Source organism: Canis lupus, chromosome 34 (assembly GCF_011100685.1).
Source record: "Canis lupus familiaris isolate Mischka breed German Shepherd chromosome 34, alternate assembly UU_Cfam_GSD_1.0, whole genome shotgun sequence".
Taxonomy (NCBI): Eukaryota; Metazoa; Chordata; class Mammalia; order Carnivora; family Canidae; genus Canis; species Canis lupus.
Window position 1 is genome coordinate 31,938,285 of NC_049255.1, and position 17,445 is coordinate 31,955,729.

Consider the following 17,445-nt stretch of genomic DNA (forward strand, 5'->3'; position numbering starts at 1 on the left):
TCTTCAGATCCAAGAAGCACAGGTAGTCCCAATCAAGATGAACCCAAGGAGGTCCACACCACATCACATAAAAATTGAAATGTTGAAGACAAAGAATGATAGAATATACATCAAATGTGGAGGAGGGAGTAAAGTTTTCTTCTAAAATGTGTTTGAATTGGACTTGAAGGAAAATGGCAAAGGCGTAGGGGACCCTAGTTTCATCTGGTCCCTGGAATTCAGCAAGATAGCTATCAGATCATTCTGAACACCTGTGAACTCAAGAGATCGAAGACCAGAATTGCTGCAATGCTACAAATAAAAAAGCAACTACTTTTTGCAAGGTAGGAGGAGTGGGGAAGTGAATCTGAGGCAATGTATCAGAAGATAAACCATGGAGGGAGAGGGCTTCCATACGGCAGCGGAGCACCAAATCAGAATTTTTAGAAGTCGGCTCCAGTGAGGGACATTGGAGTCTGAAAGGCACTAAGGAGGCAAGGTGGGGCTGAATCCTAGATAGGACAGTGTGGTCTCAAGATCCCTGCAGTCACAGAAAGAATCTGTCTGAGTTGGCAGATTTCCCAGGCATTGAAACGGAGAAACTGGCTATAGTCAGCGAACCCAGGAGTGAGCTTTCAGCTCCATGCTGCCATAAACCGTGAACTGCTGCAAGATTGGGCAACCACTCTCTGAGCAAGGGCCCAGTAAGTGGTAGAACGAAGGTGAGCCCCTCCTCCACCCTCTGGGACTTGTGGCGTGGATGGGATGCTCACTACAGGAATCTGCAGGGTTTAGAGACTCGAGCTGTGAGGGTGTACGTTGCAGGAGTCTGCAACATTTGGAGACTTGAAATGGGGTTGCATGCTTAAGGTAAAAGCATCTGGTCACAGGCTATGTGCACAGAGTCTGGATGGAAACCAGGGAGACAGAAGTGATTGACTGCTTTTCCCCTGAGGGTGCACTGAAGAGTAGGGGCCTTAATTTTTCTGCTCTGGGGCTGAAGGAGCACCATATTTTTATTTTCATCCTAAAGTGGCACAGAAAGCCTTCAGGGAACAAAAACCACATAGAGCAATCTGGAGCAAGCTTACTCTGAGCCCAGCGTCCTGGCAAGGACAGTGCAACTCCACCTCAGCAAAGACACTGGAGAGTCAGCACCACAGGCCCCTCCCCGAGGAGACCCACAGGAACTTCCAGCAAATACCATGTTTTCTGATTACACAGAACTGAAAAACTCCAGGGGAAAATAGTATACAGAATTCGAGGTTTTCTTTTTCTCATGATTTAGTCTTTTGGTTGAAAGGAAAAAAGTAGAAAAAAAATTTAAAATAGTCTATCAAGTCTTTTAATTTTAACATTATATATACATACACATTAGTTATATTTATATATTATATATATAAAAATATATTCATTTTTGGCTTCCTTTCATTATATTCAATATTTTTCTTTATATTTATATATGTAACTTACATATATAAAAATTACATATATACATATATTACATATATAAATTACATATATAATATTTATACATGTAATTTTCAATACATATATACACATACACACACACACATTTTTCTTTAAAATTTTGGGTTCTAGTTTCTTCTAACAAACAGACCAAAATATATCCAGGACCTAGTATATTGCCCTGTTCTGTTCACCTGTTTGATTATATATTTTTTCCTTTTTTTTTTTTTTTTCATTTTTAGGTTTCTTATCTCTTCTAATTTGTTTAGTATGTATTTTTCTGGGGTCATGGTTGATATTTTTATACTTTGTTTTCTTGTTCATCTATTCTTCACTGGACAAAATGGCAAGATGGAAAAACCCCAGAGGAAAGAACAAGAGGCATTACTAACTGCCAGAAACTTAATGAATATGGATATTAGTAAAATATTGGAGCTAGAATTCAAAATAACAATTAAGATACTAGCTGAGCTTTAAAATAAATCATAGAAGACACTAGAGAATTCATTTCTGGAGAAATAAAAAAATACTAAAATCTAATCAAATTGAAATAAAAAAGGGTATTAACTGAGATGCAATAAAAATCAGTCTAACTGCTGGGAAAAGTGAAGCAGAAAAGAGAATCAGACACAGAAGATAAAATGATGGAGAACAAAGAAACTGAGGAAAAGAGATAACTACTAGATCACAAGGGAAGGATTCAAGAGATCAGCAATACCATAAAATGAAGCAATATTAGAATAATAGGAGATAAAGAGCTTAGGACAAAGACGTCCTCAACCTACAGAGGTAGAAACATAAGGCTGGCAGTAGACCTATCCACAGAGATCTGGCAGGCTAGAAGGGACTGGCATGATATATTCAGTAAAAAAATATGTAGCCAAAAATACTTTATTCAGCAAGGCTATCACTCAGAAGGATAAATAAAGAACTTCCAGGACAAACAGAAAAAATATGTGATCACTAAACCAGCCCTGTAAGAAATATTAAGAAATTATTAAAAGTGATACTTTATTTTTTTAAAGGTGATACTTTAAATGAAGAGACTACACATAAAATATATTATCTCTGTTACTTTCTGATCTATAAAGAACAGTGACTTTAGAGGCAATACAATAGCCCTAAATTCATATCTTTCAATAGTTACTCTGAATGTAAGTGGGCTAAATGCTCCATTCAAAAGACACAAAGTATCAGACTGTATAAAAAAGTAAGACCCATCCATATGCTGTCTACAAGCAACTCATTTTAGACCTAAGAACACCTTCAGACTGAAAATGAGGGAGTGGAGAACTATTTATCATGCTAATGGGCATCAAAAGAAAGCTAAGGTAGCAATCGTTAGACAAATTAGATTTTAAACCAAAGACAATGAAGAAGGACCTTATATCACACTTAAAGGGTATATACAAAAAGAAGATCTAACAATTGTAATATTTATGCTAACTTGGGGGCAGCCAATTATATAAACCAATTAATAACAAACTAAAGTGGGATGCCAAGAGTCCTGGGATTGAGTGCCTCATCAGGCTCCCCGTGTCTCTGCCTCTGTGTATCTCTCATGAATAAATAAATAATTTTTAAAGAATTAACTAAAGAAGCATATTGATAATACAATAATAGTAGGGGACTTTAACACCCCACTCACAGCAATGTGCAGATCACCTGAGCAGAAGATCAACACAATAATATAGGCTTTGAATGACATGCTGGACCAGATGGACTTCACAAATACATTCAGAGCATTCCACCCTAAAGCAACAGAATACACTTTCTTCTCAAGTGTACATAGGACATTATCCAGAATAGGTCACAGACTGGGTCACAAATCAGGTCTTAACTGGTAACAAAAGATTGGAATCATTTTCTGCATATTTTCATACCACAATGCTTTGAAACTTGAACTTCATCATTAGAGGAAATTTGGAAGGAAGCAAAATACATGGAGGTTAAAGAGCAGCCTACTAAAGAATGAATGTGTCAAATAGGAAATTAAAGAATTTAAAAAGAATTCATGGAAACAAAGTAAAACATAATTGTCCAAAACCTTTGGGATGCAGCAAAGGTGGTCCCAAAGGGAAGTACATAGCAATACAAGCCTTCCTCAAGAAATAAGAAAAGTCTCAAATACATAAGCAGACCTTATACCTAAAGGCGCTGGAGAAAGGACAACAAATAAATCCTAAATCCAACAGGAGAAGAGAATTAACAAAGATCAGAGTAGAAAAAAAAATGATATAGAAACCAAAAAAACAGAACAGATCAATGGAACTAGGAGTTGGTTCTATGAAACAATAAAATAATAAGCCCCTCATCAGACTTATCAAAAAAAAAAGACTCTAATAAAATCATGAGTGAAAGAGGAGCTATCACAACCAACACCAAGGAAATAGAAACAAGTATAACAACATATTATGAGCAACTCTATGCCAACAAATGAGGCAATCTTGAATATATGGATGGATTCCTAGAAACATATAAACTATCAAAACTGAAACAGGAAGAAATAGAACACCTGAACAGACCCATAACCAGAAAGGAAATTGAAGCAGTAAACAAAATTTTCCTAACAAAGAAGAGTGCAGGGCTAGATGGCTTCCCCGGGAAATTCTACCAAACATTTAAAGAAAAATACAGACCTATTCTTCTGAAGTGGTTTCAAACAAGAAATGGAAGGAAAACTTCTGAACACTCTCTATGAGGCCAACATTACCCTGATCCCCAAACCAGACAAAGATGCCACCAAAAAGGAGAATCACAGATCAATATCCCTGATGAAATTGGATGTAAAAATTCTCACCAAGATACTAGCCAATAGAGTCTAACAGTACATTAAAAGGATTAGTCACCATGACCAAGTGGGATTGATTCCCGGACTGCAAGGGTGGTTGAACATCTGTAAATCAATCAATGTGATATCCTGCATTAATAAAAGAAAGGACAAGAACCATATGATCCTCTCAACTAGTGCAGAAAAAGCATTTGACAAAATACAGCATCAATTCCTGATCAAAACTCTTCAGAGTGTAGGGATAGAGGGAACATACCTCACTATCATAAAAGCCATCTAGAAAAGCCCACAGCAACTATCATTCTCAATGGGGGAAAACTGACAGAGGTCAGGAACACAGCAGGGAAGTCCACTCTCACCACTGTTGTTCAACCTCATACTAGAAGTCCTAGCCTCAGCAATCAGACACCAAAAGGAAACAAAAAGCATCAGAATAGGCAAAGAAGTAGCCAGATTCACTCATCACAGAGGACATGATACTCTCTGGAAAACCCAAAAGACTCTACCTCAAAAATGCTAGAACTCATATAGGAATTCAGCAAACTGCCAGGATGAAAAATCTATGCATGGAAATCAGTTGCATTTCTGTACAGAAGAAAGAGAAATTAAAGACTCAAACCAACTTTCAATTGCACCACAAATCGAAAGATACCTAGGAATAAACCTAACCAAAGAGGGAAAGGATCTATACTCTCAAAAGGACAAACACTTATGAAAGAAACTGAGGAAGACACAGAGATGGAAAACTAGTTCGCGCTCATGAATTGGAAGAACAAATATTGTTAAAATGTTTATGGTACCCAGAGCAATCTATACATTCAGTGCAATCCCTATCAGAATACTATCTACATTTTTTCACATAATTGGAACAAAAAATCCTAATATTTGTATGAAACCAGAAAGGACCCCGAATAACCAGAGAAGTGTTGGGAAAGAAAAAAAAAAAAACTGTTTGCATCACAATTCCTGATTCAAAGCTGTATTACACAGCTGTGATCATCAGGACAGTGTGGTACTGTCACAAAAACAGACACATAGATTAATGGAACAGAAGAGAGAATCCAGAAATGGGCCCTCAACTCTATGGTCACCTAATCTTCAACAAAGCAGGGAAGAATATCCAATGGGAAAAAGTCTCTTCAGTGAATGGTGTTGGGAAAATTGGACAACCATGTGCAGAAGAATGAAACTGGGCCATTCTTACACTGTACACAAAGATAAATTCAAAATGAAATGGTCTGGATGAAAGGTCTAAATGTGAGACAGGAATCCATCAAAGTCCTAGAGGGGAGCACAGGCAGCAACTGTTTTGACCACTGCCAAAGGCAAAAATGAACTATTGGGACTTCATCAAGGTAAAAAGCTTTTGCACAGCAAAGGAAACATTGAACACAACTAAAAGGCAATCAACATAATGGGAGAAGATATTTGCAGAAGATATATCAGATAAAAAGGCTAGTATCCAAGATCTATAAAGAACCTATCAATCTCAACACCCCCAAAACAAACAATCCAGTCAGTAAGTGACCAGTATACATGATCAGACATTTATCCGAAGAAGACATACACATTGCCAACAGCCGCATGAAAAAATGCTAAACATCACTCAGCATCAGGGAAATATAAATCAAAACTACAATGGGATGCCACTTTATACCAGTTAGAATGGTTAAAATTAACAGGACAGGAAACTACGAAAGTTGGCAAGAATGTGGAGAAATGGGGATAATCTTACACTGTTGGTGGGATACAAGCTGGTACAGCCACTCTGGAAAACAGTATGAAGTTTCCTCAAGGAGTTAAAAATAGAGCTATCCCATGATCCAGGAAGTACACTATTGGGTATTTACCCCAAATATACAGATATAGTGAAATGTTGGGACACCTGCACCCAAACGTTCATAGCAACAATGTCCATGATAGCCAAACTGTGGAAGGATCGGAGATATCCTTGGACAGATGGATGGATAAAGAAGATGTGGTCTATATATACAATGGAATATTACTCAGTCATCAGAACGGATGAATCCCAACCATTTGCATCGATGAGGGTGGAACTGGAGGGTATTATATTAAGTGAAATAAATCAGAGAAAGACAATTATCATATGGTTTCACTCATGTGTGAAATTCAAGAAACAGTGCAAGGGACTCTAAGGGAATGAAGTGAAACTGAATGGGGAAAAATCAGAGAAGAGGATAAACCATAGAAGTCTCTTAATTCTGGGGAAAAAACTGAGGGTTGCAGAGGGGAGGTAGGTGGAGGGATGGGTTACTGGGTGACAGGCATTAAGGGGGGCACATGGTATCATGAGCACTGGCTGTTATACACAACTAATGAATTACTGAAAACTACATCTGAAACTAATGCTATATATTATATGTTGCAGAGTTGAATTAAAATTAAAAAAAATCTACAGAATCCTTCAATTTTGTAAGAAAAAAAAACAGCACAACACTCTCAGAGATATTTAGTAGTTAGACAGGGACATATATTCTCACAGTTCACAAATTTTTTCTATAAACATTTCCTTGGACCCTCACCCAAACTCTGTGATTTAGGCAGCATAGTCTCTCAATCACTGGAGCAACTTTCTATCCATAGTCCTACTTCTTCTCTAAATAGATAATGTGACAATTACTGTCACTCCAACATCAGAAAAATAAACACGTGTGGCTACTTTGTGTCAAGCCTAAAGAATGGCCTAAGTATCATATTGTGGGCCAAAGATTGACTTATTTTTTTGTCTACAGAAAGCAGTGTCGGCTTTGCCAGATTATTTATAGAGGACAACTCAGTTTCAGCATCTGTAAAATATGAATAAAAATAATTACTTCAACATTGTTGTAAAAATTCACATGCTAAAAAATTTTCGCATAAAAATCTGCAGATAACGAATGAATGCTTCTACGTCCTAGTGCTTTGTTTCTCTTCCAAAAACCACTGAAGTTTCAGCTGTACATTAAGAATGGTTTCATTATCAGGAAGTTGAAATTTATATTCTATCAAATGCTATCAGAGGAGGTTACTGCATCTTTATTGCAGATAAAATTCAAATGATACCTTCAGTATTACTAACAATAGCAGTAGTGGTAGTATAGTATTATCAGCAGAGATGATAGTAACTATAATAATAGTCATGACTAAATTTCATACAGTGCTTTTTTGTGTCTGATATAAATCATTTTTATTTTCACAATAACCTCAAAGATGAAGAGGCTAAAGGCCATGACTTACCCAAAATCAAATTTCTGATTACTAGTGGGGCCAGGACATGAATGCAGAAAATTTTAACCTACAGGGCTCATGTTCTTTATAATTATTTTATAGATTGCATATAATTTATAGATGCTCTATAACAGAATTGCTATGGTATTATTGGAAAAATTGGCTATTATTGCTTGACTAAACATAAAATCACTTGCTTAAAGCATCTTTCAGACAAAGGACAATGTGGAGTAAACACAAATAATATAGATCTTAATCCTTCTGTTGTTATTTTGTTTCCACTTTCCGTTGAATTGAAATGTCAGGATTTCACTTCTTGAAAGATAAAATGTCAAATCTGGGTGGCTCAGCGATTGAGCATCTGCCTTGGGCTCAGGGTGTGATCCTGGGGTTTTGGGATCGAGTCCCACATGGATTCCCTGCAGGGAGCCTGCTTCTCCCTCTGCCTGTGTCTCTGCCTCTCTCTCTCTGTCTCTCATGAATAAATAAATAAAATCATTAAAATAAATAAATAAAAAATAAATTTTAAATTTGACAAATAATTTGCAATATGTAATAATGTGCCTCTTGAGTGAGTTAATTATATGTATAATGAACATTTGCCATTTGTGCATATTCTATTCTACCATTTGATAAAAATAAGGCAGTAGATTTATGTCATTTAATTGTAAGAACTTTTACAGTTCTAGAGAAGATATTAAAATTGAAATTATCAATATAATAACCCAAAATTTGGTGAAGTACATTTCTCATGCTTTCCAAATTATATAACGTAACTATTTCCTATGTATTTCAGGACGAGGAAAATCAATTTTTCCTAAAGTTATTAATAAGTTAGGAGACTGTAAGGAAATATTTAACTGATTGTGAGGCTTATCTCACTAGTCATTCTTGCACTGGTGGTTCTAGCTTGCAGCAGAAGGTAATAATATCTTTTGAATTATTAAACCATACATTCACTCTTAACATTGATGAAAACTTCAAAGACATGTTTTACTACAATAATAATTGCGAGGAAAAAAGTATTTTTTTGATATGCACTTCATACTTTTATATTGCAACAAATGTAGCATTAACACAAATAAGGCATTATAGATATTGGATTTTTTATTTGGGCTCTCAGCAATATTCCATATTTATATTACAAAAAATACATGTTATTTGAGAAAATAACATGAAGCAAAACAACATTAAAAATATTCTAACCAAGGTACCTATTATCCCAAAACACAGGAGATAAAATAATCAACTTTAGTGATTTCTTCCTAATTGCTCATTGTTTCCTACAATATTTATATTAATTTTACTTGTTCAATACCAACATTTATGTCTATTTATAAAAATATTTTGAATTATAAAATCAGAGTTTGAGTTTTAATGTAATATGCATTTTTACTTGTTTATAAATAATTATTCCTAAAAAATAAAACTGATAGATTACCTTATTTCTAGTTTTTTCCCCAAATTTGGGTGGCATGTTATAATTGTCCTCTTGATATTTTAACTGGTTTTCACTCCCAGATGCAGTTTCTTTAAATTTTTTTTTCCAGATGCAATTTTTAGGGTATCCCTTTCTTTACCTTTGCTAACAGTGTGCTTTATCAACAATTTAAAAATTTTATATTTGAAGAAAAATGTAATATATATGCCCCACCTTATAATCCTTTCTCAATCATCATCAAAGTATAAATTGTATCATGATGGTGGCTATATTTCAGGTCTAAACATTTTAAATGAATATTTATAAAACTGCCTCCATAAATAATTATAAATATAATTTTAATACCAAGGATATTATACACAAGGCATGTATATATGTATTTGTGTGCATATGCATTTACACATATATATAGAAACAAAGTTATAATGTTTATCCCTAGTTGCATTTGATAGGAGCTCTTCTTGAATTTCATTAAAACATACTATATACAGATTTTGTATGTAGTTTTAATGAAATTTAACTTTAATAAGCTTCTGAAAAAATCAAATAACTTGGTCAAGCAGAAATCTTGCTTTTTTGTGGTGGAAATGGCCTTCGTCAAATATTATTTTATCAGTAAGATAATTCTATATCAAACTGGAATTTCTCTCCTGTATATGGTATGATGAAGATCAGAAAGATAAGGGTCTCATCTTAGTTGACACCTAATATGCACTGGAACTTTTACTGAATTCTAAAAGATTCCAAACTCAAAATTTCATTTGCCCTGTTCCACTATGGTGAGAGTAGAGACAAGAATATTTTCAACATTTTAACCCAGGCCACTGGAAGATTAATTGTATAGTACAGTACATACATACATACATAGAGATATATAGATAGTAGACAGTGTATCTATATCTAAGCATATCTGTATCCTATCATTTTTTCATTTATTACCTAGAACATTTCTGTAAAAATCATCTAATTTACTGTAGGTCTTAGATCTTTATACATACGCAAATACACACTTAGCACTTTTGCTCTTGACTTCAATACTGTTCTTGACTTTCAAATACTGTTCAAATACTGTTCTTGACTTTTTATCACTTATTTTCTAAATCCCATATTATGTTTCTTTTCCCATATTATGTTTTTTATTGTATCTATTCTCTATTGGAGACTTTGTAATTTATCCTTTGTCTCAGAAACTATTGTCTTTTATTCTAATTTCTTTAGTAGTTCATATTTTATATCCATTCATTTGTCCATTTGTAGTCAGACTGTATTTCTGATTTATTTCAATTCTATAAATGCTTGCTTAATTACATTTAATTCTTATCGGAATGGTGTTATAATTTTTCATGTTTTTTAGTTTTTTTAGAGAACTTTTTTTGGTCTAAGAAATAGTATGCTCATGCTTTTTTTAATTCTTATGGTAACTTTAATGGGTTCAGGGTTCACATTTTGCTCTTTTGATAACTGTGTTGAATTTTCTGGAACAAATGGTAGAAATAGTCTATAAAAGTGAGGTTTCATGGCTTCCTTCACTTCTTAGCTCAATCATAAGCTTTCCTGTTGCTATAGTGATTTCTTCAACAAATAAAAATTAATGGTATTTCTTCTGGTCTAACATTTTATAAATTTTTGTTATTTTCTAATTCCAGTAAGGCTTTATTTGTCAGCCACTTTTTAAATCTCTCTTCACCATCAATCCTCCAAGGAGCCCCTTTCAAGGATTTTCCATTGCCTGCACAGTTGATGGCTACATGACACCACCACCTTTAGTGCCATTTTTTTTTTTTTTTTTTTAAGAGAGAGTATGGTGGAGGTCGGGTAGGGGAGAAATGGAAGGAGAGGAGAGAAATAATCATAAGCAGTCTCTACACCCAGAACAGACCCAGATGTAGGGCTCAATCTCACAAACCCAAAATCATGACTGAGCCAAAATCAAGAGTTGGACACAGCTGACTAAGCCACTCAGGGGCCCCTATACCCATTTCTAAAGCTAATAAAACACATGCACTACTTCCTCAGTTGTTGATAGTGAAGACTGTACTAACAGTTTACCAGATTAAAACAGGTCTAACTGCCATTCTAACCTGTTATCTACCAATATTAAGGCAAGGCACATATTTAATATTTTGTGCTAGCATTCCACTTCAGGATATCAATTTATGTATTAAGTAGGAAAAGTAAACCTGGTTTACTCATATTTACTTAATGGAGCTCTCTTTTTTTAGATTTTGTTTGACAGAGAAAAAGAGAGAAGCACAAGCAGGGGAAGCAGGAGAGGGCGAGGGCGAGGGAGAAGCAGGCTCTCTACTGAGCAGGGAGCCTGATGAAAGGTTTGATCCCAGAACTGTGAGATCATGACCTGAATTGAAGGCAGATGCTTAACCAACTGAGCCACCCAGGTGCCCCTGGAGTTTGCTTTCCTTTTTGTTAAATATAAAGTAAATTTTTAAAATATATAAAGTAAATAGCTAACCAACCATACAGTTTTATTTTGGAGAATTTTTATTTACACATACTCCTGTTATTATCACTCAGATCAAAATACAGAACAAATTTCAGCTCCTCCGAATTCTCTATAGTACTCCCCTCAACCTATTTGCTATTCCTTCTATTACCATAGATTAATTTTGCCTGCATTGTATGTCTGCACTTTTATGCTTGGAGTTTTAATTCAGGATTGTGCTTATGATATTCATCCATGTTGTGGTTTCTAGCAATGTTTGTGCTTTTTCAAGGCTGTATAGTATTTCTTGTATGAATATACCAACACTGATTTTTTAAATTTTACTACTGATGGGCAATTTAGGTTGTTTTAGTTATGGCTCTTATGAATAAAGCACTATAAGCATTATTGTACATATAATTTTGTGGGAATACACAATCATTCTTGGTTATATACCAGGACTGAAGTTTCTGGTCTATAGAATATGCAAAGATTTAACTTTATTAGACATAGCCAAAATTTTCAAAAGTTGTATGAATTCACATTCTCAAGGCAAAGTTTAAGATTACGAGTTGCTCTGAAGCCTTTCAGATATTTGTGACTCTTTATTTTAGACATTTTCATAGGGATACAGTGTTTCACATTATGGTTTTATTATCTATGTTTTATATATGTGTATATGTATAATAATTTATTAACTATATTTCAAATTGGTTAAAATTTTTTATCACTATTGCAGTATTTGTCTTACAGGTTTATTAAACTTCTTTGTGCATCATGGATACAAAGCACTTTTTGTTATATATAACAATTCCTTAATTGAAGACTTTTAATAAATTTATTGATTTATATTAAAATTCAAATTCAATTTTAATGTAGATTTTAGAGGCTATCTTAAGTATAATTTTTCAGTTTGCTCTTTTGTAGAGGACTTGTGATTTATTAAATTATTTTTTATTTCCTCTATTTCCAGAAGATATTCTATCACTTAGAAGTTTCATAACTTAAGCTTCCACATTTAGGTTTATGATCTATTTTGTGTATTTTTTATGATGTAAGATAGTAATCAACTTCATTTCTATTGCATACAAATATATTATTGACCCCAAAAACATTTGTCAAAAAGGCGATTATTTTCCTACCAAATTGAAGTGGTGTCTTTCATAAATCAGGTTTCTATATATGTACAGGTTCTATCTTAAGTCTTGTTTGTTTTATTGTCTGTATAAATCTCACTAATTTTGTATAACAAGTCTTATTTGACAGATAATAAATCATCTAGTTTTGGTGTTCACAAACAAAATTTTCTTAAGTATTTTCCATATAAATTTTCAAATCACACTATTTTGAACAGAAATGTGATGAAATTTTAATTAGAATTTCTTTAGTTAATGTATCTATTTGGGAAGAAATAAAATGCTAACAAATATTGAATATTCCAATCCACCTACAAATTCATAATGATCAGATTAGATTATTTGATTAATTTGCAGCACATTTGATTTCTCTCAGTAGTGATTTTTATTGTAGAGATCTTCTACTTTTTAAAGACATATTCTAATGTATTTAATATGTGTAGGAAATATCTTAAAAACTTTGTCCTCTGCCTGTGTGGCTCAGCAGCTAAGCATGTCTGCCTTCGGCTCACGGTGTGATCCTGGAGTACCAGAATCGAGTCCCACATCGGGCTCCCTGCATGGATCCTGCTTCTCCCTCTATGTCTGTGTTTCTCTCTCTCTGTGCCTCTCATGAATAAATAAACAAAATCTTTAAAAAATCCCCAACTTTGTCCTCTAATTTTTATTATCACCCCAAAGAAATGCAATTTTGTATTTAAACCTATATCTAGCAAATTTAAAAATTCATCATTCTCATTACTTGTATTTGAATTTTGTATATTCCCAGTTATGTCAACTGTGAATAATAATCATTTATTTTTTCATAAAATGACCTGACAAGTTTTTTCTCTTTTTTTCTATATATTGGAAGAGTTTGTAAGATTGCCAAATGTTGGGAGAAAAATAACTATTAAAGTTAACTAACTTTGGAGTTTTTATGGTAGGAAAACTTTTATGTAGAGATTCAATTTTTTAATAGATATATAATTACTTAAAATGTGTTTTTCCTCTGGTGTATGTCTTGGATATCAATGAGTTCTGTTCATCCTAGTTCCCAAATTTATTGACGTACTTTTTCATCTTTTCTTGCTACCCTTTTAATGTTTTAATGATATCTCTTTTCTAATTTGGATATTCTTTAAATATTTTTAAAATTATTTTTTATTTATTTGAGAGAGAATGAGCAAAAGGGGGAGGGAGGGAGAGAGAGAGAGAGAGAGAGAGAGAGAGAGAGAGAGAGAGAGAGAGAGAAACAGGGAGAGAAACTGAGCAGGGAGCCCAGTGCAGGCCTCTATTCTCCGGACCCTGAGATCATGACCTGAGCCAAAGCAGTCAGTTAACTGACTGAGCCCCTCAGGTGCCCCTAGTTTGAATATTCTTAAGTTTTTATTTATTTTTTACAGTCATCATTTCTTGATTATTCTTTGCTTATTCTTCTATTATTTATCTGATATTTGTTTCATAGATGACTCAATTGTTTACCTTTTTATTTTCTTTCTAATTTAATTACTTTCCAGTATCTTTGGATTTTTTTATGCCGTGTGCATCTAGCAAGTTGAGAATGAATATTAGATCACAGATTTTCACATTTTCAAATTTTGAGATGTCACATTTTCATTATTTTTCAGTCTGATATCTTCTAATATTTATTCTATTTCCCTTTATTCCAAATTTATTTTAAGCCATATTGATTAGTTTTCAAACATTAAAAATTTTCTAGATAAATTTTTATTTCAGTGTAATTTCATTATACCCAGAACCCTTTAATATTTCAAGGACATTAAGTGTTTGAGCCTTACTTTGAGTCCTATAATATGGTATATTTTTGGAATGTGAATCATATTCACTCAAGAAAAGTGATTTGGAAAAGAAAAAAAAAAATAAAAGTGATTTGGTAATAGTCTGTAAAAATGTAAGTTATGTCAGATTAATGTATCTTTCTAATTTTCATATATTTTTTGACTATTTTGTCTGCTTGCTCTATAATTTATTGGAAAAAGTGTGTTAAAACTCCAACTACAATAATGAATTTATATCTTCTTTTGAACCTTTAAACTTAACTTTTGTCTATTTTAAAAGCTGTCTTAGGTTCACACATATATAGGATTGAATAATCCCTTTTTTCATTGTGAAGCAGTCCTCTTTATCTCTGAAAACATTGTTTCATTAAAGTATGTTTTTCTATTAATACAGTTTTTACAATTTTGGCTAATGTTTTCATTATGTTTCCTCATTTATTTCATTATTTTCAAGTTTCTGTGTTTTTACATATAATGTATGCTCATTGCAAATGTCCCACCTTTAATTACATCATTTTAGTACCATCCTAATTAAAATATACACTTTTTCAAAACCAAATTATATATTTCTATATGCACATATATTTATAGAAAACAGTCTAAAATTAGAAATACTTAACCATGTTTTCATTTGGGGAAGAGAGAACTTTTTTTTAAGTTTTTATTTATTTATTTATTTATTTATTTATTTATTTATTTATTTATTTATGAGAGACAGAGAAAGAGAGAGAGGCAGAGACACAGGTAGAGGAAGAAGCAGGCTCCATGCAGGGAGCCTGACGTGGGACTTGATCCTGGGTCTTTGGGATCATGCCCTGAGATGAAGGCAGATGCTCAAACACTGAGCCACCCAGGTGTCCTAAGAGAGTAGAATTTGAAGAAGGAGATAGATCTAAAGATACATTTAGGGCAGCCCTGGTGGCTTAGCAGTTTAGTGCCATCTTCAGCCCAGGGCCTGATCCTAGAGACCTGGGATCGAGTCCCATGTCAGGCTCCCTGCATGGACCCTGCTTCTCCCTCTGCCTGTGTCTCTGCCTCTCTCTCTCTCTCTCTCTCTGTTTGTGTGTGTGTGTGTGTCTCAAATAAATAAAATCTTTAAAAAAAAGATACATTTACCTTTTTATTTTTTTAATTTTATGAGAGTATAATTGTGAAATTAAAATTATTTATGGCACATGTCATTATAGGAGCTTTGCTAAAATTTTCAGTAGATGGGCAAGAGATCCATAATAGTTTTGAAAACACTGTATTTACTTAACATTGAGTATTTTTAGGGGCCAATTTTATCCTCAGTCACCTGCATCATAATTTCTCTAACAGCCAAAACAGTCTCACTATTGTTCATCTGCCAAATTATGTTTTTTATACAGAATATTTTAGTTATTTTTTATTCCTCCCCTGAATTTCATTGAGTTCTATCTACTAATGGCTGAATGATATAAATTTGTAGCATATGCAAATAGATTTTTTCTTTAGTGTGATCCAATTTGGCAATCATCTCTGAGGATAAAAGTCACTCAAGCCTAATTTTCTGATCATTTCATGAAAAACAAAAATGCTTCACACCTAGAGTTTAAAGGAATTATCATCTTTCTTCTGGTTATATACTTAAAATATAGGAAATTACAAACAGAAATATACTGCAATAATAACCTTGTTCACCTTGTTCCTAGTAGGCATTCCTAAAATGGGATCAATAAAGAAATTTGCTAATAAAATCTTGAATAATTGTTGAATCCTCTTGAGTTTCTATAAGTCATATTCTCACTCAGAGTCTCTATTTTTTAGGTGCCACACTTACCAAAATACTTTATTATGATCTACTTTTATTTGGACACACAATATTTTGAAATTGGTAAGTCTTATTAAATAGATTTAATTCAACATTTTTCCACAAAGGAAATCAATGATTATAGACTAAGAACTTGTCCATGATCAAATGTCCAGTTAATGAGATGCATATATTTGAATCTAGTTCATATTCCCAGTACTGATAAAATATTTCTACTTTTTTATTTTTTCTCTTTTCTCTTTTCCTTCCTTTCTTCCTCCCTTCCTCACTACCAATAATGTGGCTTGGTATATGTTCTTGTTAAAACAAAAATATCACAATTCAATAAAAATTGCCATATTACCTACACAGATCAGTCATGATCAATGAATCATGTGAAATTCACCTTGGTATTGGACACATTGAGGAGATTCACATGAGTCAATTAAATTTATCTAAAAAAAATCTGCCCAAATGACCTGAACAACAAAAAATTTACAAGTTCACAAACAAGTTCAGTAAAAGCCTACAAAGTCTGTAACATGTCTGTTTCGAATTTTAGAGACTTTGAGAAGGTGGACTGGGTAAAAAATGCAATCTAGTTAAATCTGTTAGTGGCTTAGAGCAACAAATAAATTCATGGTTTTGAGCTATACAATTCACCAGGACTCCAGGGGAACCACATTCTTACCAATAGGTGACTAAGTATTGTTCCTGTGGCTCGTGGAAAAGAGCTTACAAGTGTATCAAATGCTATATCATGTTACTTGCCCTTCAGATTTTCATCAGAATTTATAGCATGAAAAAATCCACATCATTAAAAACAGAATAACATAAAACTTGACATGAAGTTAAGGTTGAGAATAATAAAATGAAAAGACAGGAAGAAACATGGAACAATCTTGAAATTAATGAAGTTTATAATAATGCACCTACTATCTCTTAAATCTAGGCATCTATTTACATGTGGTATTTTGTTAATTTATTAGGTCAAACGGGGTTTTAATTTCAACGAAAAGTAACTCAATCAAACAGGATTTACTCTGATTTTTGATTGTATGGTTTTTGCCAAGGGAAGGTCATACAGTAAAAGAACCTAAGATATATAATAACTTAGGGGCAAACTGGGTGGCTCAGTGGTTTAGTGCCACCTTCAGCCCAGGGTGTGATTCTGGGCACCTGGGATCGAGGCCACGTCAGGCTCCCTGCATGGAGCCTGCTTCTCCCTCTGCCTGTGTCTTTGCCTCTCTCTCTCTGTCTGTCATGAATAAATAAATAAAATCTTAAAAAAAAACTTTATAAAAGATATATAATAACTTAGAAGATATGTCACTTTTTATGCAAATGAGGATATAACAACATCTGAGAAATAGAGTAAAAAAAATTAAGAGCTCAAAAATAAGGTAAA